The 27,978-nt window shown below is 40.9% G+C and overlaps 1 protein-coding gene across 8 annotated transcripts in view; it reads right to left on the bottom strand.

Annotated features, from left to right (window-relative positions):
• The window catches only part of DLGAP1 (DLG associated protein 1), an 893,154-nt gene that overhangs the window by 586,948 nt on the left and 278,228 nt on the right, over positions 1–27,978 (bottom strand). For 7 of the 8 annotated variants that reach the window (XM_053902457.1, XM_053902459.1, XM_053902453.1 and 4 more), the window contains exon 3: positions 12,853–12,963. The gene's annotated coding sequence lies outside the window, so the exon portion shown is untranslated. The remainder of the gene's footprint in view (positions 1–12,852; positions 12,964–27,978) is intronic. The other variant, XM_053902455.1, reaches the window with a different exon arrangement.

The raw sequence follows: 27,978 nt of genomic DNA, 5'->3' as shown, positions 1-27,978 counted from the left end.
AACCTAAAATCAAGACTTGTATACTAGGGTATAAATACACTTATTAAGTGAGTGAATGAATATAGACTCTGAGCCATGGTTCCTGGGTTCAAATTCCAGCCTGCCACTTAACTAGCTGTGTGACCGTGGGGAAATTAACTTTCTGTGCCTTCCTTCTCATTGATAAAGTGAGGATAAAAATAATACTTGGGGCGCCTGGGTGGCTCAGTCGGTTAAGCGTCCGACTTCAGCTCAGGTCATGATCTCATGGTCTGTGAGCTTGAGCCCTACATCGGGCTCTGTGCTGACAACTCAGAGCCTGGAGCCTGCTTCGGATTCTGTGCCTCCCTCTCTTTTTTCCCCTTCCCCGCTCACACTGTCTCTCTCTCTCTCAAAGATAAATAAACATTAAAAACAATTAATACCTACTCCATTGGTTATTATGAGGAGAAAACAACATTTTATGTGTGAAATGGATGGCATACTGCCCGTTAAATAGTCAAGTTTTGATACGAGTTGGTAATACTTCCATCTCTATTTTCATTCCACCAGGCACAATAGTTACCTAGCATATAAACATCATTTAATTCTAGGCAGAAACGGCCTTCCAAGAGAACCTGGCATTATACTAATTTCTGGCCAAAGAGAACTCACTTAAAACCCTGCTCTAAAGTGTGTTGCATACAAAATCAAACGTAAAATGAAGACCTTTTAAGATAAATAAATGAAGAACGTTTATTTGCTCTGCGCAAAACACTTTGCTAGGTTATTATGAGCAACACAAAAACATGGGAAAGCGAATTCCCGTTATCTGGGAGTTTTAAATATTTTTAATAAAATATACACCCAGATAAAGGTAATTGAAGTGCCCCCTACCCATCTGTTGGGCATTTACTAGGTACCAAGCATTGGTAACACAAAGATGATTCAGATACAACCTAGGAAGAGAGGTCATATGAAATCCATTGGCCTTATTTTCTTTATCTTTGAAATCGGGGTGGAAACATCTCAAGCAGATTGTGACGATCAAATGTTAATCACTGCACAACAGTCTGCAGCATGACAGGCTCCTGACAGTCTATGTGCTTTGGGTAGAGGCTAGAAGAGAGATACAATCCGCCTCCAGGATGGTGACCTTGGAGGGATGTCTAGAAGGACATTTGTGAAGCAGAGAACGTCAGTAAGAAGATCCCTTGCAGAGAAGACAGCACGTGCTATGTGGCCAGGGCTCATGACAGCCAGAGATTCACTCCCCAAATGTGAATCACTCTAATCCTTTCACCATCTAAACGTGTTTCTCCCGATCCCCTGCTTAAAAACCTTGAATAAGCTTTTGTCCACTGGGTGAGACCAGGGGGATCTTTCCCAGTCTGCAGCTCACCTGTTTGTATCTGCTCTATCTCCTGGAGTCACCAGCTTTCCTTTCACACATGGCCACACGAGGTGCTTCGCGACAATGGTTAAGGGCTCAGGTTTTGGAGTCAGATTTTCTGCTTAATTGCTGCGACCTTAGGTGAGTTATGCAAACTCTCTAGAGATTAATTTTCTCATTTGCTAAGTAGGAATAATAAAACCTACTGCTTAAAACTGATTACAGGAATTAAATGAAATGGCACACTTAGCATCGTGTCTGGTCCATAAGGACTTGGCAAACACTAATTATTAAAAATATGCCAGAAATGGTATTTCAGGGAGGTTAGTAGGGATCCTACTGCAGCCACTGGGGTGGGAGGCAGTGAGGGTCTGACCCAGGGTGGTGAAGAGGATGCCGGGAAGGGGAAGATCTGAAGGCACCAGGGGAAAAAAAAAACCCCACCAGACCTGGGGAGGGGCTGCAGCAGCGGGGGGAATGGGATGAGGGCAGATGCCAAAGATGACCCCAAGATTTTGACCCTGAGGTATAACGTTGGTTCTATTTGTAAAAGATGGAGAAGTCAGGTGAGTGAGATGGGGCGACTCGATTTGTAATTTCGCCAATTATAATCATAAAAGCTTTTCAGACAGATGCCAGAAGCGAAAGGAATTGCTGGATTTAAGATTACGATGGGACTTTGTTAATTAAATGTGCTAGTCTGAATCCTGGAACTTTCTTTTCAGCCTTCATGATAAAAGCCATCTCTGTCCTGGCTGTGTATGCATCCTTCTGACAAAGATGTTCTAACACTTCTGAGGCTCCTCTGGGTCTCCACTCAGGCTCAGTGTCTGTCCTTGTCAGGCTTGCGTTGCCTAGTTGTAGCAAGAATCTTTAAATCAACTTAGGGAGAACCTTCCACCCTCCGTCACTGGTCACCCCCCTCAGTATCTGATCAAATTTTTCACTCTCCCGTCTTGATATTGATCACCGTGGCCGGCCTTTAGCAAGAGTCGTGTCAGGTCTAACTAACCAGAATCCTCTCTAATGCCTGAAATTTCCCCTTAGTCATTTTCATCCTCTGACCCCTGCTCCACATTTGGTCTAGAAATCCCTACCTATCTGTGGTGTCATTGGAATTAAACCTCGTTCTCCAATGGGGTCTCTTGTTCCTATTGCAACAGTCCTGAATCAAATCTGTTTTTTTACCATTTAACTATTGCTCAGCTCTGGTTTTCTTTGAATTTCCTGGTGAATTCCTCCTTGCTCTCCTGCCCACTAAATTTATGAAGGGCTTTCCTGAAGTTTAGTCCATAATTCTTCTCTTTTTTTGTTAACTCTCTCCCTGAGGTGCAAGGTTGGTTGAGGGGACAGGTTTCATTTTACCCTTGAAATCCTATTGAAACTCACCTCCAGTTTACCTGCCCAGGGCTTCTTCCTTGGTATTCTAACAATGCAAAATTTTCCCTACCTACAAACACATTCAAGTGAAAAATCATGATAATACAATTATCTGGAAAGCGGTAATTTGAAAGTCAAGGAAGAGATAAATTATTCAAGCTTTTACTACCAATGCATACATTATTTACCAGTAACTTTCTTAAATAAAGAAAGGATCAAAATGCATGAAACCTTCCTTGTGTCCCTCATGAAATATTGTCTAAATATGTAACATTTAGAGTTTCTTGATCCCCAAAGGAGATAAAAATACATGCCCAATTAAGCCTCAGTTTAAGTGTCAGTTTGAAACATTTGAGTTTCTTATTACTTAAGACCCAGGAAGTCTCTGATTAGGAAAGCTGCCTTGCCAGGAAACTGATTTTTCCCCCAGGGGATGTAATTAAAGAGGGCAGTATTGCTGAGAGTGTGTGTGTACCAAAGGCAATGCTCTGTATTTGGCAACATACACGATACTTTATGGAGAGAAGAGAAGATCTCTGCTGTTCTGTAGTAGATCTTCCATGAACATATTTTATACTCAACAGCAATACCACCACTAACAAGAAAATGCAAAAAAAAAAAAAAACCCCAAAAAAACCCAAAAAACCAAAACCCCAAAACAAACAATGACAACAACAACAAAAAAAACAAAACCAAAACCAAAACCAAAACCAAAAAAAAGAAAAAAACCCAAACCCAAACCCAAACCAAACAGGAGAACTGAATAGCGTGGGCAGAAACCAAAACACATTAGAAACCATCAGAACAGCATAAAGTCTCATCTCCACATTCTCTCTGACCCCAACCCTATGGACTCCTTGGGCATTAAAATATTAGATGGGGAATATGAATTTCATTCAACGGATTCATTGAAATTTACCAAAGGTGGGGGGCAAAGAGATTTCATAGATGACTCCCGGGTTTCTAAGTTAAGCAGTCGGGCGGGCGTGTGGGTAGTGGCGACATAGATGGGGATGGAGAACAGCAGGGGAGGGAGGAGCAGCTGGGAGGGGGCGTATGAGTTCAGTTTGGGAAATATAGGAGTCCCCTTTATCCACAGTTTCGCTTTCCCTGGTTTCAGTTACCCATGGTCAACTGTGGTCTAGAAGCAGATGATCCTCCTTCCGCCCTCCTGTCAGAAGGTCAATAGTAGCCTAATGCTCTGCCCCAACGCCTACGGTCAGTCACCTCACTTCATCTCATCACGTAGGCATTGCATCCTCTCCCAGCATCATGAGAAGAGGGGTGAGTACAGTACAGTAAGGTATTTTGACAGAGAGAGACACATTCACATAACCGATGTTGTGGTTGCTCTATTTTATTAGTAGCTATTGTTGTTCATCTCTTACTGTGCCTAATTTATAAATGAAACTCTATCAGAGGTGTGTATGTTTAGGAAAAAAAAACCAGTGTATGCAGGATTCGGTACCATGTGTGGTTCGTGCATCCACCGAGGGTTTTGAAATGTGTGCCCTGCAGAGAAGGGGGCGGGGTAATGAAATGAGTTTGCAGTAGGTTTGATGGGACCATGAGGACACCAGTGCATGTCCTCGCATTTAACACATGGGCCCTAAACCTGATCCGAGCCACGAAAAAATTAATTTCAGATAGTAGCTCAAATTGTGTCATTTGTGCTTCGCTTTTGCTATTTGAACATTATGCAACTGTTTGAGTCCACTTTTAACGTACGGTTTGGATTGTTTTCTTGTGAGTCTAGCTTCACGGGTGGCATAAAGCTCTAATTGGTTAATCTCAAATTGACAACATCCTTACTTCAAAACATTGCATAATGAATTGGGTTTACTCTCTACCTCTCTTCTCCTGATACACTAAATTATCTCCTGAAGACCAGCTCCTTGCCTTCCACCTACATGACAACCAACATGGACAGAGAATGCTACACGTTGAGTGGCTCGGATGGCAGGCTGGGTCTGTGCCCTGCACGGCTGCAGACTGGCTCCGTGTTCTCTGCTGGGTGGTTTAGTTTCTCTAGATCTCAGTTTCTTCATCTGTGAAATGGAGAGTACATTTGAGACTTGCTTGATGGCCTAGCACATGATTTTTAAATGTGATACATTCAGATGAGAAGACCTGGTATTCTGCAACTGTTAAATGAAGAAGCCTGTATATGACCACGAAATGGGACTTCGTGTGGTGTTCCTATCCTCTACATGATAGACAGGATGTGGGAACACCACACCCTCTTCAGTGAATCTTCCGTGAGCTTTGTCTATCATTGAGAAAAACAGCCTGAAATCAGTTACTATGGTGCTGGATCTGTCGATTCCTTCCTGTGGTTGTGTGCAATTTTCTCAGAGGGTTGTAGTAAGGATTAAGTGAGGTGACTCAGGTAAGGTGCTTAAGACAATGCCTGGGGAAGGGACCAGGATATGCTGCTCTTAAACATGCCACCTCGGCATAAGGATCACTTTGAGCCAAAGGCACTTGGAAAACCAGGTACAAGAAGAGCATTCTGCATTCTGGCCTCCTCTCTGCTTCCTAAACGTACAAGACCCAACTCCCAAGTGAAAGATGTCCTTCCTGTACCAGCAGAAACATTCTCATCACCAAAGCAGGGAGTGGGGGCAGAAAGAATTCCGTGCCAACAGACCTTGTTAAAGTACCTCTTCCCTTCCTCTTACCTCCCTGTGTGGTCTAGTTGTGTTTCCACAATTGCCTCTCTTTGTTCAGCCTACTGTGAAGGCATTGAGGTCCTGCCCCTTCTTTGGCTCTTCATTTCCTTATGAAGGCTCCAGGTCACATTAAACTGACATTAAGTAAATTTGAGTGCTTTTCTCTTGTTAGTCCATTTTGTGTCGATTTAATTCTCAGACCCAGTGGAAGACCCTCAGAGGGAGGAGATAAAATTATGCCTCCCCTCCACGGGCACATACCCAAGTATTGAATATATGTTCGCTATTACGTTTCTAATCACAAAGAAATACCAAGGGTGCCCTCAGATATTCGAGTTGCTAGAGAGATAGGCAGTGTGTATCACCATCGTGATTATTTTCTCAGATCTGTACCTAATTTGAGTTACAATTCCCAGATTGTATAGGAGGATAAAAGTATCTCAGTGTTGTTTCAAATGGTATTACCTTTTCCCTAAACTTAGCTATTAAATAAATCAGATACTGAAGGTGAAAATTTGTAGCGCATGATGTTAACAGAACAAGAATCAAGTAAGCTCAGCCAACATGCCTTCCCTCTTTTTTTCTTTTTCTTTTCAAGTAATTCTTGTCAAGCTGTATCATTTTACGGCATAGTAAATATTGCCTTTGGGTTTTCTTACAGTGTCAACACATACTAAAATACGTGAATTGTGGTAAACTCCGTTCCACTCTACTTATAAAGAAGTCATTCTATCATACAGCAAATATATTTAGGTTTCTTTCATAGAGTACTTAATAGATCCTTTCATTAAAAGTGCCTTCAGTAATAATCGGTCTGTACAGAAATAAATTATAGTAATTATTAACAATACCATACATTTACATATTAATATTAAATACATAAAATATATTAATTAACTAGCTATAGCCATACATAATGATGCTACTCTGTAAGGAGCGGAGTATCACCACCATCACAACCACTGCTACCCACTGTGTGTGTCTTTCTCTCTCTCCCCCTCTTCCCCGCCCTCCCTCCCTCCTTTTGTTCCTCTCCCCCTCTCCCTCTCTCCCCTCTCCCCCTCTCCCCCCTCCCCCTCTCCCTCTCCCTCTCTCCCAGGGCTTGAAACAGCCTCATCAGTATGATGACTTTCATCTTGACTGTGATAGGTCTCTAAGACATGGCAAATAAACACAACATTCCACAATTAGATTTTCGTTACCTTACAGATGTCTGAAATAATCAAATATACTCAAACAGCACCAGGAGTTCATAGCTCCTCAATTATTTCCGACATGACAAGAATACAAAAGTAAAAAGTAAGATTTATCTCAAAATGTATTAGCTTGCATGGACATTACAGAATATTGAAATAGAGGGGAAAAAAAAGCAATAGGTTTAGGTCTTCTGCTAAGATTGATGAAATATTCTACCAAAACTTTATTGATCTACTCCTATTAAGTAGGCAGATCTGAATTGCTCCTGAGAAAGCACTAAGGTTCATCAATATCCAAATGACAATTCAACCTCAAAAACACTTTAAAAAGAACCAAAAAATATTTATTATTTGCATGAATCCTATAGTAAATTAATCATCTATTGACCAAAATTTGATTTCTTTCGCCTCTGGGTAAAAGGCTGCATCAGACAAATAGGCTATCAAAATTCTTCTATACAGGATAAGAAAGAAAAATACAAAAAGGGAATACCTTTTAACTTGCTGGAGTCAGATATAAATCAAGAGTGGACGAACATTTATTCAGGCTAAACCTGGGTCTTGAAGGATCTTTACTGTTTTTTCATAGTTCTTGAATTTTAATTCTGCATGATATTAAAAACATACAAGTATTGTGGCTGGGCAATTTGGCAGCCAATCTCCTTTTTTTTAAATTAATTTTTAAAAATTTTTTTTTCAACGTTTTTTATTTATTTTTGGGACAGAGAGAGACAGAGCATGAACGGGGGAGGGGCAGAGAGAGAGGGAGACACAGAATCGGAAACAGGCTCCAGGCTCCGAGCCATCAGCCCAGAGCCTGACGCGGGGCTCGAACTCACGGACCGCGAGATCGTGACCTGGCTGAAGTCGGACGCTTAACCGACTGCGCCACCCAGGCGCCCCTAAATTAATTTTTTTAATTTGCATCCCAGTTAGTTAGCATATAGTGTAATACTGATTTCAGGAGTAGAATCTGGTGAGTCATTCCCTACATATAACACCCAGTGCTCATCCCAACAAGTGACCCCCTTAATGACCCTTGCCCACTTAGCTCAGTCCTCCACCCACAACCCCTCCAGCAACCCTCAGTTTGTTCTCTATATTTAAGAGTCTGTTATGTTTTGTCCCCCTCCCTAATTTTATCCTCGTTTTGTTTCCCTTCCCTTATATTCATCTGTTTTGTACCTTTAATTCCACATGAGTCAAGTCATAGGATATGTGTCTTTCTCTGACTAATTTCACTTAGCATAAAACAGTCTATTCCATCCACGTTGTTGCAAATGGCAAGATTTCATTCTTTTTGATTGCCGAGTAATAGTCCATTGTACATACATACCACTTCTTCTTTATCCATTCATCCATCGACGGACATTTGGGCTCTTTCCATACTTTGCCTATTGTTGATAGTGCTGCTATAAACATGGGGGTGCCTGTGCCTCTTTGAAACAGCACACCTGTATCCTTGAAGGATCTTTATTTTAATTTCTGCCCAAAGTGTGGCCAGATAACAAGACAAGAGTCAGAATCCAGCTTGTACAAAGTTCATGCTTTGACCCTGAAGGGGTTGCTCTTGATAACAAGGGGCTTGCTCACTGTGTGTAATCATTGGCAATGTATAGAGCCAGGTACCCCGTCTAGACACACACAAAAAATTTGTTGAATTTTCCCATTAGTATTGCCAGTCTCAGTTGACTAAACAATGGATACATTTTCTAAACTGTGGTCATTTTTCAGAGTCACAAATAAAAATTTCTTAGCCCGGCAGAGTTACATTGGAGAAGAAGAATGTAATCTTTCACTAACCTCTGAAACCATTGTTTGGGCTCTGGCCAGCTTAGAGACCTGCACAGATCTTTAGATGGATGCGTGTTCAGCATACAAGTGCTAGATATTTTTTTTGATTATGTCTAATCTCGAGAGCAACTTTGCAGGTACTACTAACTGCCTCCATTTCACAGATGAAAATGCAAAGGTACGCAGAGCTCATCTTGGTAACAAAGGCGAGAGTTATTAGGTTTTGAAGTCAGGTCTTTCTGTATCCAAAACCCTGCTCCTTCAACTTCACTCTCAAATATGTGCCATTAGTTGACTGACTGACTCGTTTGTACTTTCGTGCCTGATTTTAAGCAGCGTTTCATACGATCTGCATCCTGACATCGCAAGATCAAACACTGGGATGAATCCCAGGGCCGGTGATCCTAAATCTTTCTTTTTATAATGGAAGTACAATTGAGGTCCAAGGACTCAGCCAAGGACATACGGCAAAGTAATAGCAAAGTTGAAACCATGACTTTGCCTTTAAGCTTAACATTAGGCATGCCATGCCCTAAATTTTGAATTTTCTACTCTTAAATTACGAAATAAACCTTCAAACATATATTTTCAAGATTCATGTCATCATCTATTGTTCTTATTTATGCGAATACGTAATCCTAGTAGGCTTTTTCAAGGGTGCGTTTCAAAGCTGACATCAGTATGGGACACATAAGAAGAAAAAAAATATATGGGAACTTGATTTAAAAACATACAGAATACATTTCACACTGCGCTCTAAAAGTAGGCACCGAGCCCAATTTCTGGAATAAATTAAAGAGTAGGCAGAAAACAGCCAGCAGGAACAGTTATTTTAGCAAGAAAAGTAGGATAAATTTACCAAGCCAATCATGGGATGATGTATGCAGATAAAAGACGCAGAGAGAAAATGTGCAACATGAATACATGAACACATTTGAATGCACGAAAGCAAAACCCAGAAAGCACAATTGTCCTACATGTGAATCAACACTCAAATTATGCTGCAGCTGCAAAATTTAAACTCAAGGAAGAGACATTTGCAAAGAAATGTATTAAAAAGATGTGATTTCCTGGTTTCACGTGCCCAGTGATTCTTTTACAAAGTAAAATGTACAATCTTCCCTGATATACATGACATTTGCCCCCTGCTTTACTCAGTCCAATAGCCAAAAAAGTCTTTTGTGGAAGACTCTGCTTATTAAGGGCACAATACGACTGATGCCAAACACTTGGGTTCTGAATATATAGAGTTATTCCACCGACTTAAATATCTTATATACTGAGTATGGTCTTACACAATAAGAAGGTTTCCATGTGAGGGAAATTAGTCTTTCCCTAATGGCATATGCCAGAGCAATTTCTTTGCAAGGGATTAAGTTTCTTACTGAAACTAACTCTTGGCTGCCAAGCCTACCCATCTGTCCTTTTCATCCATCCATCCATGTATCTACCCACTCATCCATCCATCCATCCATCCACCCACCGACCCATCCACTCACCCATCCATCTACCCACCCATCCTCCCATCCATCAAATATTTACAGGTCTACAAAGTCTATAACATAGAAGGGGAATTGACAATATATCGCAAAGCTTACTCTTGGGAACTGTATGACATTAAGATGATATTTGACTAGAAGACTCAGTCTGTTCTTAAACTAGTACCCCTTCCCACATTGGCGATGTTGGCAAGTGAGCCCTTTTACTGCAATCAGTCTTTGACTCAAACTACGATGTATTGAATTGCAATGCGTTGAATTTCAGTGTAATTGAATTGCAGTGCCAGCCCGGGTTGTTTGTTTTACAGAACGGTGCACAAAGTGAGCCCTCTGGACCAGCAGCATCACCTGGGAACCTGTTAGAAATGCAAACTCTTGGGCCTTATCCCAGACCAATCTATCTTTGAGAGCCCAAATACATTACACTCACTCGTAAGACTTGATAAATTACAGAATTTGCAATATTAGACCATGGTCTAGACCACTGGTAAGGGAAGCCAAGGAATGAGAAGCCAGTGTGAAAACTCAGAATGGCAGGTTTTACATGTTCGGTAGGAAGTTTGGACAATGATGGATCGGTAAACCAGGTAGTATTTTCTGAGCAAAGCACAAACATGATCGGAGTTTTTATTTAGGAAGATTTTAGAGCCCAATGAGACCATGGAGAGGTGACTGCAGTGTTCAGATGAGAAGACCAAGCAACTTAATCTTTGATGATTCATGCATTTGTCAACCTCAAAAGTTACCTGGTACCCATTCACTCAGCTTGCCTTCTTGGGCTCAGGATATGGGTCTTTCTAAGAGATCTCTCTCCAATGCCACAGGGTTCTCTTCATCCCATAGACTGAGTCTGTCTATCCTTTCGTATTTCTGCCTTGCCATCTGCCACTACTTCCTCGGTTCCCCTGCCCTAAGTCTCTCTGCTGTTCCTTCCCCTCTTTCCCCATATTTCATTTCCTTCATTAGGAATCTGCATGCTAATGCACATCAGTTTACGTGTTTGTTGCTGTTTATTTGTGTAACTCCTTAGAGATTTCACCAACTACACTCCTCCTCTGAACATAGGATCTACTAGGTCACAACACAACCAGAGCCTTCACCTGACTTTACTTAAATCTGCCAAGAATTCGGATTCACTTTAGTGTGTTAAATCTGTATCACCAGCTGACTATCTTTGTAAAATTGTTTTTTGTTTATTTATTTTTGACAGAGAGAAAGAGAGAGAGAGAGAGAGAGAGAGAGAGACAGACAGACAGACAGACAGACAACATGAGCGGGGGAGGGTCAGAGCAAGAGGGAGACACAGAATCCAAAGCAGGCTCCAGGCTCTGAGCCATCAGCACAGAGCCCGATGCGGGGCTCGAACTCACGGACTGCGAGATCATGACCTGAGCCGAAGTCGGACGCTCAACCGACTGAGCCACCCAGGCGCCCCTACCAGCTGACTATCTTTGTAACATTATGCTCAGACATCCATAATTTAAGTCACACTTTCTGCACAAATGATGACACTGCTAACTAGGTTGTTTCCAAACAGGGAAGACATTAATTGTATTTTTGTGTATCCAGACACCTTCTTGTACATAACACTATCTACAGTGAATATTAAGTGCGGATATAATGAAATGCTGTTATCTTGAACTATTACAACATTTGGGTCATACTTCAAATCTTGTTATGTAAGGTCTCCAATGTACCTGTGGACCAAGATATACCTCTCCCTCTGAACACAGACAATTTATCGATGAAGAAGTTAGTTCTGAAACAGAGTTCACTCTGGTTCCATGACACTTGGCTATAACTTTTCAATGTCTTTACAACACACAATATTTTCTTCCTGGATGTAGTTCATTTAGAAGGAAACTGATTTACTTTATGGTTTAAAATAAAGTCAAAGGAAGCATAATAGATGCCTCTGGTTCCCCACGTCATGGCCTTTGGTCCATCTCTGATTTCAGCCCCGGCTGCACAGACAGATGGTTTTACCTGGGTTCTCCTCACCTTTATAATGCCTACCTCAAGTGGCCACTGAATGTCTTCCAGCCCCACGTAGTGCCAGCACAGCCCCACATTGAAGGGAAAAAAATCGATGCCTCTGGGAGCAATCCACAACCAATGGGGGAAGGCAGTGGATAAACCTCCTGCTCCAGGCAGAAATTCTGGGAGGTCTCATGCACGCCCATAGGTCCCAGGGAAGCATGCTCCTGCAGTCCACACGGAGGACTTGTCTGCTCCCTCCTTATCCTGGCCTTTGCTTCTTCCCCAATTGATGATCCCTGATCTCTAACTCCCATCCTTGGGATGAGCTCCCCATTTAATCACCACACCCAAATTGTTGTCTCAAGCAGGCAACCCCCAAGAGATGACAGCTTATTAATACTTTCAGCAATATTAACCCCCTTCTGATCTGATGCCATGCATGTGGTATTTCAGATTTGTAAATCATTAAGACCTTTCTTTTTTCCCTTCTCAAGACTCCGTAATGACAGAAAGAGAGTGGAGATCATAGCCTTGCTCAAATGCTTCCAGTGTGTTTCTTAGAGCACGTAGATCACGTTGAACACCTTGTACTGATAAGTCCCAACCTGTACAACACCCTAAGACAAATTAAAAGCTGATACTGTGCCATCTACCTTCACCATTCCCTGCTTGGCCTAAAGTACAGTATATTGGTCCACGGTCGGGAAAATGACATTTGCCTCATCTGCCTTTCTAGATTAACAGCAGGAATGAAGATTAAACATATGAAACGCATCTTGTCCAGATTCTGTACAATCAACAAGGGACTTAAAAATCACAGACCAAACTCAGCAGCCTCTTAATACGTCTGGAGTTACAGGCCAGAAATATTTAAATTCAAAAATCCCATATTATCAAAATAAAGGGAATTGTTTATGTAAGACAGCTGGAAAAGAAGCTGTAGGCTTATGTTATATAAGGAGAAAGGACACGCTTTTTACCTTTGATGATCAGTTTTCCATTTTTCTTGCTTCTAAGGCAGGAAAAGATCCAAACTTTGCAGTTTTTTTTTTTAACTTGATGTTATTCGTGGTAGGTAATGCTCAGCTGTTCTGAAACATAGCGAAACACAACAATTAGATGCAATAGCTAGCCTGAAACAAAGATACCGAAGATCTCTTAAGAAGTACTCTGACAAGCATTAAGTTCCATCATGTGAGAAGAGAGTTCCCTAGAAAATTTACATGACCATGTTTTTGCATGATGTTATGCTTTGTATTTTTGTGCTTTCCAGAACATCCACCACAAAAATAAACAAATAAGTAAATATCGCCACAATAAATAGGTCTGAGAGTCTGCAATCTACTTTTCCATTAACATTTTTATCTTCTGTAAGAAGCAATAAAATGCATGCATTAATCTTTTGATTTTGTAAGATACACGATACATACAAGGCTATGCATTTCCTGTGCATTATTTGTTTCATCATCACTGCAACTAAGCAGCTGTAAATAAAGGGCTAAAAAGTATCATTCTTCACAGGGTGGGTCTTCTGACCTCGCAGGAAGACACAAATCACAGCATCATCTTCCCAGGCGCATGACTACAGGCTTGCCGCCGATGCTCAAACCAAACTGTTACCCCTCGTTATTGACGCTTTCTGAAGCAAGTGACAAAACGGAATTGTAACTAGGCCCACAGTTATGGGAGAGGTAACTTTTCCAATCCTATCACATGCTTTAGCCCGAGCTGTGATTTTTCTTCTTTGAAAGTTCACCTAGAAATGGACTGGTGTCACACACAAAAATGATCTGGTGTTGCGAAGTGTAGATATCAACGGAATTCTGTTTAAGGAATATAATTTGTGGCCCTAGGTAGCATATTAAAAGAGTCTCCGTAGGGAACAAGAAAAATAACAAATCTAAGTATGAAGCAGAGATACAGTGACATTCAGAATTAAAGAACACTGGTGTATTTTTTTTTTTTTTTACTTTCTAATTACTTATAGGAATTACAGTGCCTGAATGAATATGGAATTCATTTCACAGAAGAGGAATTGGAGGCCAGAAAAGGTGACGTATTTTGCCCAATTTCATTCAGCTAATAGGCACAAAGGCAGAATGACATCCCAGAATCCCTGCCTTGAAGTTCAACCCCTTTAGAAACCCGTAACACTACTTGTTTCCAAAAAGAACACTTGGCATTCAAAAAGATCAGGGCCAACACAATTCCCTGCAGAACTTATCTGAGCACTATTTTGAAAGTGGCAAAGTTGAGAGGTTAAGAGTAAGATGCTGTGGGTGGTAAAATGCAAGAACTACAATAGCACAACAGTATCGTGTATTTTCATAGCACATAATACATGTTGGGAACATTATATTTATATATGCATTTCATTTATCCATGTTATAAAAGACAAAAATGATATTCTCTTATCAGTAGCTTTCAGGTATAATTATGAGTTGTGGATTATGTAGGATTATCCTAAGTATTTTTAATATTCCAGTAAACCAAACGAACTCTGAAATTTTTCCCTACCTGTATGACAAGTAGATTACTCAAAGAGATAAAAAAAAGTTAATATTAAAACAAAGAACTGACCATTTATTCATTTGTGTTATTTACCGCGCATCTGTTTTGTACTAGATATTCTTAATTTTCTACAGAAACCAAAGGAAAAGATTATGCAATTTCTTAAAAACATACCCAGATATACAATAAGAAATCAGTTTTATCGCAACTGGAATCTTTTCTAGATCATATTAATGTCAACACATATTGCAAACATTGGGATGTGTCTCAAATGCCATCTAGTCTAGTGGTTCCCAAGAATGGCTGAACATCACAATCAGCTGGAAAGCTGCAGAAAAATACAAATTACAGAAGGTCATGCAAGATCTATTAAATCAGACTATTCATGAGTAGATTCAGGGCATTTGCATTTTGAGCTGGGAGCCCAGTTCATTCTCGTGATCATGCATGTTTTGGAAACCTACTGATTCTTTCTTGCCTAATCTCCTTATTATACAGACAAGAAAACTGAGGCCAGGGAATGACTTGCCCAAGGCATTTACTCCTTGGTAACAGTGGTGAAGTTAGAATTCAGAATTCTGGATTTGCTGGTACTTTTGTTTTTCTTTTTCATTTCTTGTTTTCCTTTACTCCAAGGGTTCTTCTTTTATTCTTCTTCTTGTTCTTTCCTATCACCAAGTAACCAATATTGAGTCCCTACATCTAAGAATGAGCAAAAGTAAAGTCAAACAAAGAAACAAATCAACAAAAAACCAAAATGGGAATTTGAACTTAAGCTGTTTGATCCAGTAGTGTGCTTTCCATTGTGCCACTGAGTTCTACAGTCATCTACTTTTTTTTTTTAATGCCTATTTATTTTTGAGAGAGAGAGAGAGAGACAGAGAGAGAGACCATGAGCAGAGGAGGGGCAGAGAGAGAAGGAGACAGAAAATCCAAGTGGGCTCTGTGCTGACAGCAGTAAGCCTGATGAGGGGCTCAAACACACGAACCTGAGATCATGACCTGAGTCCAAGATGGACGCTCAGTAGACTGAGCCATCCAGGCACTCCTACAGTCATCTACTTTTGACGTTTATTTGGGATGACTGGGTGGCTCAGTCACTTGAGCATCTCTTCATTTCAGCACAAGTTATGATCTCACGGTTTGTGGAATCGAGCCTTACCTCGGGCCCCATGCTGGCAGCATGGAGCCTGCTTGGGGTTCTCTCTCTACCTCTCCCTCTGTCTCTCTCTCTCTCAGAATAAATAAACTAAAAAAATTTATTTCTTGAGAGAGAGAGTGAGAGAACTTGTGGGGGAGGGACAGAGAGAGAGAGGGAGATAGAGCAGGCTCCACCTGATGTGGGGCTCGACCTCATGAACCATGAGATGGTTCCTCATTGACCATGAGGTCAATTTCCTCATTGACCTGAGCCAAAGTCAAGAGTCAGACACTTAACCAACTGAGCCACCCAGGCGTCCCATAGTCATCTATCTTTAGACTGTCTACTCAATCCCTTTCTCTGCATTCCCCAACTTTGAAAGGTGTCCTCTGTCAGCTGTTTGTCCCTGAGTCCTGATCCATGGCCATTGCTCACCCAGACTGGGCTTCTCATCTGGGACTAGGAGATTACAGTCTTATTTAGGTGAAAGAGTTATGGCTGCAGCATGGTTACCACGTCCCTTATGGGCAGAGGGAGCCAAAACTGGTAACCGGTGGAAAAGGTGAGTGAAAAAGACACTCGTGGAAGAGGGAGTGAGAACTCTCCCAACTCCCCTGCTTCCTACTCACCGGTCTTTGTTTTTTCCTGTGGCTTCCACAAGCTCATAGAGCCTTATGACCCATTCTATTTTAAATAGTTAAAATTGTTTAGTTTTAATATTTTTGACTTCTACTAGGTCAAGTTGGTTACATTCCTTGACTCTGCCGCTAGAGTCCTGACTAATACACCTCTTATCATTCATGTTATGTAAGTTACTGTATAAGCCAGTTACTTTCGTTACATCATTTTAAGAGGTTCATTTAAAAAAATATTGGCTGGGAGTGTGGAGAAAGGGGGATGGAGGCTATAAATGTATGGCATTTTATGGAATGCTGATATTTTCATAAAGTACACATTTTACAGTGTGATAAAGGGGAAAGGTCCAGAGGAGAGAGCTCTCTCTTAATCTCAGCTTTGCCTTGTAGAAGACTTCTGAGTTGTGAGAGATACCTAGCCTTTTTGAGTTTCCATTTCCTCATTGAAAACGGAGGCAAGGAAACCTACCTTAGTCAGGTTAGTACAAGGAATAAATGAGAGCATTTGTGCATTCACTCATGTACTCATAACTCATTCATTTCCCAAAGATTTATTGAGCATTTACCATACACCAAGCACTATGGGAGGTGCTTGGAATAATGACCTTTTCATTTTAGGGAAAGTGAGTGGATAGAAAAAAAAAAAACCCAATAATCACCATGGTGAAGGAATAGAGTATTTTAGAAGTGAATCATGCTGCTGATGTAAGAAAAATAGACTAAATTAAGGAGGATCAGGAGCACAAGGGTTGGGGGCTATTGGGAGGTGAGGGCACCTCACGAAGAAAGTGAGATGTGACCAAACACTTGAATGATGTGAGGGAGTGAGTCATGTGCAAGAGAAAGGTGTTCCAGGCGCAAGGAACCACCAAGGCTAAGGCCAGAAGGTGAGGGTATGCTCAGTTGTTCTTGAAATTGTTAGGAGGTCAGTGGGGATGGAGTGAAAGGACAAGGTGGAGAGCAGTAGAGGAATGTGGAGTTAAGTGGGAAGTGCTGTGGAGAGGCGGATGGAGGGATGGATCAAGGGCAGCTCAAGGCTTTTTGGCTCTCACTCTGTACATGAAATGGGGGCTGCTGTGGGAGTTCGTGCTTAGAATTGACATCACTTATGTTTCAGCAGGCTCATCCTGGCTACCGGTTGGGAATAGACCACAGTGGGGGTCGAGATAGAGGCAGAAGGAAAGCTTGTAGAGAGACGCCATGTTGGCTCAAACTCAGGTAGAGCTGGTGAGGGGTGAGGAGTGGTCAGTGGTCAGTCATGCTGGGTGAGCAAGAGGATCTCCTGACCTATCACACGGAGGGGGTAAGCCAAGAGGGAGACAAGGATGGCCCCAAGGTTTCTAGCCGAAGTGACCGGAAGAGTACACTCACCATTACTTGAGAGGCAAAAGGCTGTGGCTACAGAAGATTGGGGGGAAAGAGGATGAGCTTCCTTTGGCCATACTGATTTTGAGAGGTCAGTGCCTAGTGGGCTTGCCATGTAGGTAGTTGGATATGCAATACTGGAATACGGGAGAGAAGTGTGGCTGGAGCTTGCATTAAAACCTTCCAGAAGGGCGCCTGGGTGGCTTGGTCGGTTAAGCGTCCGACTTCGGCTCAGGTCATGATCTCACGGTCCGTGAGTTTGAGCCCGCATCAGGCTCTGTGCTGACAGCTCAGAGCCTGGAGCCTGTTTCGGATTCTGTGTCTCCCTCTCTCTCTCTGCTCCTCCCCTGTTCATGCTCTGTCTCTCTCTGTCTCAAAAATAAATAAACGTTAAAAAAAAATTAAAAAAAACAAAAACAAAAACAAAAAAATCTTCCAGAAGACTTTCTAGCCTAGCATATGTGGCTGCTGATATTCTTATTGTTACCTACCATAGTGATTATGAAGGGGGTCAGACAAAATCATATATGCACAGCACAGTATCTGAGAATTCAAACTCAACGTATTGTAATTCCCTTCTGTCTCCCACCTTTACTTCCAAATATTTCATTCTCTATTGACTAGAAGATGGAGTCTATTGTTTTCTGTGAAAAAAAAATCAATTTTCCACAAGACATAATAAAAAAAATCCTATTTTATATTTTGGCAGCCCTTTTAAAAATACTGCAAAAAATAATCTTCTGATAAAATATTAACAATAGTACTCAATAAGTCATGAAGTAGAACTTGCAGGTGGTGAGGTAAATTTTGATTCGGGCATGAGCTGAGAAGATCTAAGGGAAAAATGAAAAGAGGACCGAAATACTCCGTGGATCTGTAAGTCCCTCAATATCTCTCAAACCTCCCTGGATTTTTGGCAGTGATTAACAGTCTTTCAGAATCAAGAAAATGCAAATGTGTAGGAAAGGTGATTACTCCAACTGTGGGTCCTAGTCTGAGGAAGCACATTTGCCTGAAGGTACATCTGGGGACCACTGGAAATTCTGGAATGAATTCTCTCAAGTATGAAAGTGTATCTTTGAAATGGGTTTCTTAATTCGTAAACGTTCCACGTCTTCCATTGAACAAATTTTAACTTAGAAACCCTCCCAGTTGGAACCCTCTTTTATAGATGAGGCTAATGAGGACTAGGGAGGTGATGTGGCATGCCTGAGGCCACAGCTGGCCGGTACAGCAAGGCCAAGACCAGACCCCAGGCCCCTAACTCTCAGTATAGCTGTCTTTCCACGCAGCTTCTCTTCAGTTTTTTTTTTTCTTCTTTTCTTCACTCAGTTACCGTTCATCAGTAGCACCGTGTCCGTGAGGTCTCACATCTTATCTTAAACATTTTACTGAAAGCTTATAGTCCATAAAACAGTGCGCTTGTTTGAAGACAAAGTTAAACTATCTATCTGCCTCCTGGGCCCCTCACTCCTGCAGAAGATGACGTAAGAATCGATTTGGGAACAAGGTCTGCACTTACTCCGACCCACCCTAGGTCTGAGACAGTGTTCGATCACATAAAAAGTGAGAGGACTAGTTACTTTCCCCTTCTTGTGCAGATCACATTGCTAATTGATTCATCCTCTGTGTGTAGAAAACTTCAAGGCAGGGCTGGATGCATGAGTGTGCAACTTGGGCAACCGCCCAGGAGCCCATGTTCAGAATAGCCCCACACTTAATTCTTCAAAAATGTGAACCAGTGTTTTTGCGGGCGAGGTACAAGTGGAACGTGTGGGTAAGGAGGGGTGCACAACATTCATGCCCCCAGCCATCCCTCGCTGCCTCATTTGCACATAATGTGCATGATGGTGAATTCTCTTGGGCCCATAATTCCTGGACATTCAGCAAGGTTCTGTATGAGTGAGGTTAAGTGTGCTCTGTCTATGACTACGTGGGGAAGGTGACAGTCCCAAGAAGTTTTGCTTTCCACTGGAAGCAGAATTTGCTTTGAACTTCACATGAAGGCAATATGGATAACAAGTGATGGGGTTCAGGGCAGGTCACCCTCAAATATGCCACTTTGGCATATTGCTTATTTTGAATTAAAGTTACTTGGGATAACGCCAGTACAAGAAGGACACTCTGACCCTCCTCCGTCCCCGGAAAGCAGGAAATAAACGTCCCATGTGAATGACACCATGAGGTAAAGAGGCATCCTTATCAGCAGAGACAGGGAATCCAGGGACGAGAAGGCTGTAACAACAAACCCTGTTGTTTCTTTACTAATTTCCTACCTGAAGTCTAAACTTCTTTCTGTCAATTCTTCATTGTTTCTTTGTCTAAAAGGTACAAAAGCTGGCTGGTTTGGCCACTTCTTTGAGTCTCATATTTTTGCAGGCTCCTGTATGCATGCAATTGAATTTGTCTTTCTCCGGCTCATCTGTCTTCTGTTGATTTAATTATTAGACCAGCCGAAGAACCTAGAACGGACAGAGGGAAAAGTTTTCCTCCCCCAAACAAGAAATCCTGTGGTATCCTTCATTTTATTTTACATTTTATTTTATTTTATGTTTTATTTTATTTTATATATATATTTTTTATTTTATATTTTATTTTATTTTATTCTATTTTATTCTATTTTATTTTACTTTATTTTGTTATTTTAGCATTTTCTCCCTTGAATTAGTAGGCTGCTTATGTTGAAAACAAAGAGACAAAAAGAGAAAGAAAGGGAAAGCCACAGTTCTTTTTGCTACAGTCCTTCCTTACTCATCAGTGAGCCAAAGGGAGTGAGTGTTGGTAAATGGTACACGTATCACGAAGTGAATAAAAATGGTAGAGTAGATCTGTATAGTGTTTCCACCGTTCTGGTAAGACCAACATACATATGCATGATCCGTGACGTACAAATTCTGGTGACCACATGTAAGTTAAGCAGTCCCATGTTTGTATTACGCACCGTAAAGATGGATGGTAAAATGCACCCTGGTAATTTAAACTTTGATTTTTTTTCTTTATCCGGAGCTACGTTAAATAAATTAAAACAAAGTTAAATAAATTAAAACAAACAAACAAACAAACACTATGATCAGTTGAGAGAGAGAGATGGCAGATAAAAGGAACCAGTTTTATACTTGAGTACATTTAACAACTCTTGTCCTGCTTTCTGAACAGGGCTCTGCATTTTCAGTTTGCTCTGGGCCATGCTGATTCCATAGCCATCAACGTTCACCCTATTGTAATGAACTAGCACAGACTTTAGCAAGTGCTTCAAGCATTATCAATTTACAGTTTAAGTAGCGTATGTAGGATTTTTGGCAATGGAAAATCTGCTTCTGAAAACCCTAGTATGATTATAAACCAAATTAATCTCATCTCTGTTCTCATCAAATCTCCTAATGTCTTTCCCTTCCCTCCCAAACGATTTCTTGGACATCTGACCAAAGTTCCTAATTTGAGCCAATCCACCTCAGAAGTCCCTTGGTCTTTGATTTAATTCAATTTCTAATTTAATTTAATTTTAATCTTCCATTTGAAACTCCACTGCCTTCAAGGTCAAATCCTCAGTTGGTGAAGAGAGAAAAGTCAGTGAAAAAAGTAATTTACTTTAAAGTGTGAGTAATAGAGCCACCTGACATGTTTGAGGGATATTTAGATTTTAAAGGAGCACTTAGTTAAGTCTAAAGGACCTTAATGCGAAAGAAACAATGCTTCTAAAGGAGAAAACTTTCTATTACTCTCTGCCAAGAGAGCCCTTCAACTCAATGCTCTTAAAAGAAAGGGCTGTGTTCAACAACCAAACATGATTTTTTTAAATGAGGTAACTTATGCTCATATGTACCAAGATTTTTCCAGTCATTTGGAAAAGACCTCGGTATCATGAAATATACAGGCTCATTTCATGTCTCTTTTTAGCTCACCAAAAAGAGGGGCGCCTGGGTGGCTCAGCTGGTGACGTGTCGACTCGTGGTTTCCGCTAAAGTCATGATCTCACAGTTTGTGGGTTCGAGCCCCATATCAGGCTCTGCACTGGCAGCTCGGAACCTGCTTGGGATTCTCTCTCTCTCCCTTCCTCTTCCCCTCCCCACTTGCGCTGTCTGTCTGTCTCTCTCTCTCAAAATAAATAAATAAATAAATAAACTTTAAACTCACCAAAAAGAAATGTACTTTAAAACGTGTAGTAGGAAGAGACAGCCTTCCTTTAATTTTCTTTATGAATCTGACCTCTCTGTTCTTCCAATTCCATCCCCTATCAGTCTGTCTGTGGTGGCTTTGCAGCTTCAGGAGCTTAGCTAAAGGACTCTCTTTGCAGAATTTTTAAGGCATTGCCTCCCTACCCCAACTCACTTCCCTACAGACAAGATGAGTTGGGGCTCCCTGGTGAACAGAAGTTAGGTAGTGACTCATTGGGATATCACGGCTGTTGCCCTGGTCCAAAAAGATTGACGGTCTATTCACAACTTTGGGAGCACTATTTACAATTACCTCCCAATCCGTGTGGAAGGAGACTAAAAGACCTTTCCCATTGAGCATATCTTTTTTGGTTAAAAGGATCATCACTTGAGAATAAATTGGAGACTGCAGTATTTATTGTCAATGCCTTAAGTGGGGGCTTTCAACATCTTGCATCTGGATAGAATTTCTTCCCTCCAATCTCAAAGCTTTACTATGTTTGTTTCTAAGCAGTTTTCTTTTAAAAAATTACAGTAGACGATCTTACTCTATTTGGCTTTAGTGAATTCACATTGCTTTCTCTTCACTCGTTGGGCTGAGAGCCTTCCACATTTCTTTTTTAATTCCACCCCCAGGTCCCCTTGATGGACTTGACGAAACACAGTAAGAGTGGCCACATTTCTTGAGGGCTTACTATGTGCCATCATCGCTCTAACTAAGCTCACTACGTGGATTGTCTCATTTAAGATTCACAATAGCCCTATGGGGTAGGTGATAGTATCATCACCCTTTTACAGGGGAGAATGAGATGCAGAGAGAAGAGATGGACCGAATTATGAGGGCTGGTCAGTAGGGGGTGCCACGGCACAGACCCACAAGTCGGCCTGGGCCATGCCCTCTCCCAGGATTTCGCCTCTCAGTGTTTATTTTTCACGAATTCATTCTCACTCATCTGTCTAATTCCTTTGTATCAGCCAGTATGTAAGGCTTCCAAAGCTGACCATGTCCTGGGAACTTGAAATACCTTGCTTCATTTAGATATGATCATTATCCCCTTTTACAGATGCCAAAAGTGAGACACGAAGAGATTAAATTACTTGGCCCAAATCTCAGAAAATTTTACAGCCAGGATTTAAATCTAGTTCTATCATTAAGTTATGTTTCACTCTTCTGTGTCAGATTTCATTTTGCTCATTCATAAAAGTGAGTTTTCTAAGCCAAAGTATAGAAAAGCATTATTATTATTATTATTATTATTATTATTATTATCATCATCATCATCAAATTGGTGATGAGTTCGACTGGTGGAGCCAAATTTAGTAGCCAGAGACCAAAGTCTTAGTTCCAAGCCCAGATATGCCAGTTGGCAACAATGCTTCCACTGTAACCGCAACTTTGTTTCTAGCCAGTCACTTCCCAGAGGCATGTTACTAATCACGAATCCCTGAATTGTGCACATTCCGACATGGACTGAACTTTATCATTCATCAAATCTAATTGTTTCATTTCACAGATATGAAAAGCACAGACAGTTGCAGGAGAACACCTGAGATCGCACAGCACATTAGTAGCAGAGCTAGGACAATAATATAGATTTCCTGACACTAAATCTGACGTCTTCATCCCATCAACAAAGGCAGCCTATACTGGCTATTTTTTCACAGGGTCTTAAAAAACTGTGTTCATACTTTCAACAGATACTGAGTGGCTCCTATGTCCCATACACTATTCTAGGTTGCTAGGGACAGGACAGCAAACAAAAAAATATAAATTCCAAATAAATGGATGGATGAATGAATGAATCAATCAGTACATTAATTAATTAATAAAAAGGGGGGGTGGCGCCTGGGTGGCTCAGTCGGTTAGCCATCGACCTTGGCTCAGGTCATGATCTCATGGTTCGTGAGTTCGAGCCCCGGGTCGGGCTCTGCGCTGTCAGCTCGGAGCCTGGAGCCTGCTTTGGATTCTGTGTCTCCCCGTCTCTCTGCCCTTCCCCCGCTTGCACTCTCTCTCTTTCTCAAAAATAAATAAAACATTAAACAAAATTTAGAACAAAAAATATAAATTCCTGCCCTCATGGAGCTTTACGACCCAGCACTGTGATGGTGAAATGTCCTGAAGCTTCAAGTGACAAAATGTTACATGAATTGAAGTTATTCTGAATTTAATCGCTGATAAAGGTGATTGTTTAAACAGCACTGGCTTGAAATATGGATGATCCAAAGCTATAATGTCTCAGGGACAGAAAAGCTTATTATTCTGTATAATAACTTGTACAAATAATCAGAATTCTGTCATTACACACCAACAGGGGTGGCGTGGGTTGTGTGGTACAAATGGAAAGGTGGAGAAGCTAAGTAACGTCCATGCTCTCAAACAGCTTAAGCTGGAGATGTAGTCATTGTAGATGAGGGGAAAGCATTTCCCCTCAATTTAAACTTCTTTAAGTAAATTCCGTAACATTTAAAAAATTATCTTTCACTCTATGACAGTTAAAAATCATTCTCCATAGCTGCTGAGAATTAACACTATAATTAGGTGAGTAATCTGAAATCCCCAAACCCCAGTTAAATTTTCTGAAATCGATCTATTTCACGTCTTTTTTAAAACGATGTCCACCATATTTTGTGTCAACTCGTTCAGCGGCAGAGAAATAACAACAATAAAATGTAAATCAAGATACGACCTCATCCTCTTGCCAATAATTAGTATAATGAAGTAACAAAATTGAGCTCTTGGTCCACAAAGGCTGGCTGCATTTCCTATTAGTCTGAATAGAAACAGCCACCCTAAAGCTGTTTCATAATGGAAAACGGAGAGCAGTGCAGTTTCGAGTACCCAACTAAGCCTATTCTTTAATTACAGTAGTTTGCAATGTCAAAATACAGCATTATCTAATATAACCAGGGTTTTAAGAAATGCAGTTACGCTTGAAGCTGATAGACTATGCTTTGGTGCCTTCCAAGATAGTAAATGCTTCATTCTGACTCTCCCACTTAATAAGTATGTCAAGTAGATGTGGCTGCTACCATGTGTCCTGAAGGCTCTGCCACTGAGGGATAACTCAACTAAAACACGGTGACTACAATCCAGCGACAGGAAGACATGAGAGTCCAAAATAGAACTTATCGTCATACATTTATAACCAACTTTGCTCATATACTGGCCTAAGTACTGAACTGCTCAAGACGCATGTGCGTATACCCACCATTCTTAACTTTGGAGAGGTAAACACCCAAGAATTCACACTCAGAAAATATTCTGAGTGGCGACTGCTGGGAGAAAAATCTAACGGGTTAGCAATTACGTGAACTACCTTTCATTATTCGTACATACTCCTCGCGGTGCCTCCCGAAGACCCAGTGAGGGAGACACGTTTCGTGTGGCCAACTTAGCTAACCTACGTGAACGTCTGCCATCAACTCTACAGTTCCCAAATAATGCCATTTGTGGTGGCCTAATTTCTTTGGTTTCTTCTTTGGTTACTTCAGTAGAAATAAATTAAGCACATACTCTCCAAAGGTAATGCCACCACAATAATATGTCTGCTAGAGTAGAGTGCAATGATGCCAGCTTTCACGATAATTAGGTGAGACTGTCTATTCCAGGCAAATCAATGAACAGGAAGATAGGGACCTTCTTTTTCTTTCCTTTACCTCCATCATGGATAGGAATTCGATAGGGCCCTCCCTTGAAAATGCTAGGAAAGAGACTCGTTTTGTCTTCAGCACCTTGTGTCTTTTTTTTTCGTCTTTTTTTTCTTTGTCTTTTTTTTTCATCTTTTTTTACGTCTCTTTCCCATTTTTATACCTTCTTTTTCAGATATTGTTATTCGAGTTTCCTTCATTAAAACTCTAACACTTGACAGTAAGTGGCCCAGCCCAGAAAGCCTCTTTGTCCCTGCAGACCTCAGACCTCTTCCTGACTGAGAGGGGTCCAAAGACCTGGCCATCAAAACCCATTTAACTCCCTCAGGCAGTGCCAGCAGCGGCCAGTGAACAGGTCCGGCAGCATTAGATAAACCTAGCTGACCAAAATAACAATGTGAAGACGCTAAAAAATAAATTGCCATTGGAATCACGGTCCACAAAAGTAGCCATTCTTAACTAAAACTGTGACTGCCTCCAACAATAATAAAAACATAAAATTAAAAGCACCCTGGGTCTCCTAACTTAAACAGACAAAATGTTCAGGCTACAATAAAAGGTCCCTTGCCATACCAAAAATTAAGACAAGTCTCAACCTAAGTGATAAAGACAATCAACTGATGTTAACATTGAGATGAGTCAGATGGTTGGAATATCAGACAAGGATTTTTTTTTGTAATTTTTTTTAACGTTTTTTTATTTATTTTTGAGACAGAGAGAGACAGAGCATGAACAGGGGAGGGGCAGAGAGAGAGGGAGACACAGAATCCGAAGCAGGCTCCAGGCTCTGAGCCATCAGCCCAGAGCCCGACGCGGGGCTCGAACTCACGGACCGCGAGATCGTGACCTGAGCTGCAGTCGGATGCTCAACCGACTGAGCCACCCAGGCGCCCCCAGACAAGGATTTTTAACAGCCATCGTGTAACTGTTCCATCAATCAGCTACAAAATCTTTTGGAACATATAAAAAATAGAAACTTTCAGCAAAGATACGGAAGTTATAAAAAGGACCAAATGGAAAGTATAGAACTGAAAAAATATGTGAATAGAAATAATAATGATAATAATTATAGTTATAATAATAATAGTAATAATAATAAATTTGGTGGATAAACTCAAAAGAAGAGTGAAGAGTACACAGGACAGATCCCTTGAATCCACCCAATCTGAACAACAGGGAAAAAATCAGATACTTTAAAAATGAACAGAAACTTCAGATGCCTGTAGGACAATAACAAAAGGTCCAACCTTCTTATCACTGGGGTCTCAGAAAGAGGTAAGAAAAATAGTGGCTGAATACTTCACACATGTGGGTAAAACAGACACATGCACAGACTTATGGAGCTGAGAAAACTCCCAACAGGCAAAAGCCACAGAATTAGGGATGCCTGGGTGGCTCAGTTAAGCAACCGACTCTTGATTTTGGCTCAGGTCATGATCTCGTGGCTTGTGGGATTGAGCCCTGAGTCAGGCTCTGTCCTGACAGCATGGAACCTGCTTGGGATTCTCTCTCTCCCTCTCTCTCTGCCCCACCCCTGCTTGTGTGCATACTCTCTTCTTGAAAATAAATAAAATAAATTTTAAAAAGCCATAGAAATATACACCAGTCCACATTATAATGAAACTTCGGAAAATGAAAGCCAAAGAAAATACCTGAAAGGCAACCAGAGAGAAACAAACATTTCTAATCACTTAAACACCAATTTGAAAGACAGCACATTTCTCATTTGAAACCATGGAGTATAGAAAGAAGTGGCAAAGCATTTTTTTTAAATGAGGAAGGAAAAGAAATGTCAACTACAAATTCTATATTCAGGAAAACTATTCTTCAGGAATGCAGAGGAAATGGAGACATTTATTTTTTATTCCATTTTTGTTTTGTTTTATACACACAGACACATACATAAAGTTGTATCAGACACACTATAAACTTTTTTTCAATTAAGACATTTCTTGTATAAAGAAAAATTCAAAGAATTTGTCACTAACAAATCTATTCTTAAAGTCTAGCTTCAAATAGAAAGGAAATTAAAAAGGGGCACCTGGGTGGCTCAGTGGGTTCAGCTTCCAACTCTGGGTTTTGGCTCAGGTCACGATCTCCCTAAGTTCCAGCCTTGAATCAGGCTCTGTGCTGACAGTGTGAAACCTGCTTGAGATTCTCTGTCTCCCCCTCTTTCTCCCTCTAACTCGTGCTTTCCCTCTCAAAATAAATAAATATTAAAAAATAAAGTAAGAAGCTTTAAAAACAGCAAGGAAATTGTAAAAAAAAGAATCTTAGCACATAAGGAAAGAAGAAACAAGGAAAAGAGCAGAAAGCCAGATATATACAATCCTACTTATGAGTTTGAGAAATTAATTTGATGGTTGAAAAAATACAATAGTAGAGTAATCTGATACTTAAGAAAATGATACCTAAAAGCGTGGAAAGTAAAAGGACATAAACACAAGTGAGATTTCCATACTCAAAGTGGTAAAACGTTGGTATTAGTAGACTGTGTTACGTTACAGACGTCTGTTGTAATACCTAGTGTAACCACTATAGAAACTCTGCAAACAGGTATACTCCAAACCACTAGGGCAAAAAGATTTTCCAATCACGTGCATGATAACAGATTCGTTCCAGAACAAAAAGAATGCCTACACACCAACAACG

Source organism: Panthera pardus, unplaced genomic scaffold (assembly GCF_024362965.1).
Source record: "Panthera pardus isolate Hobbes unplaced genomic scaffold, ASM2436296v1 HiC_scaffold_15, whole genome shotgun sequence".
Lineage (NCBI taxonomy): Eukaryota > Metazoa > Chordata > Mammalia > Carnivora > Felidae > Panthera > Panthera pardus.
This window is presented reverse-complemented; position numbering and strand designations above follow the sequence as displayed.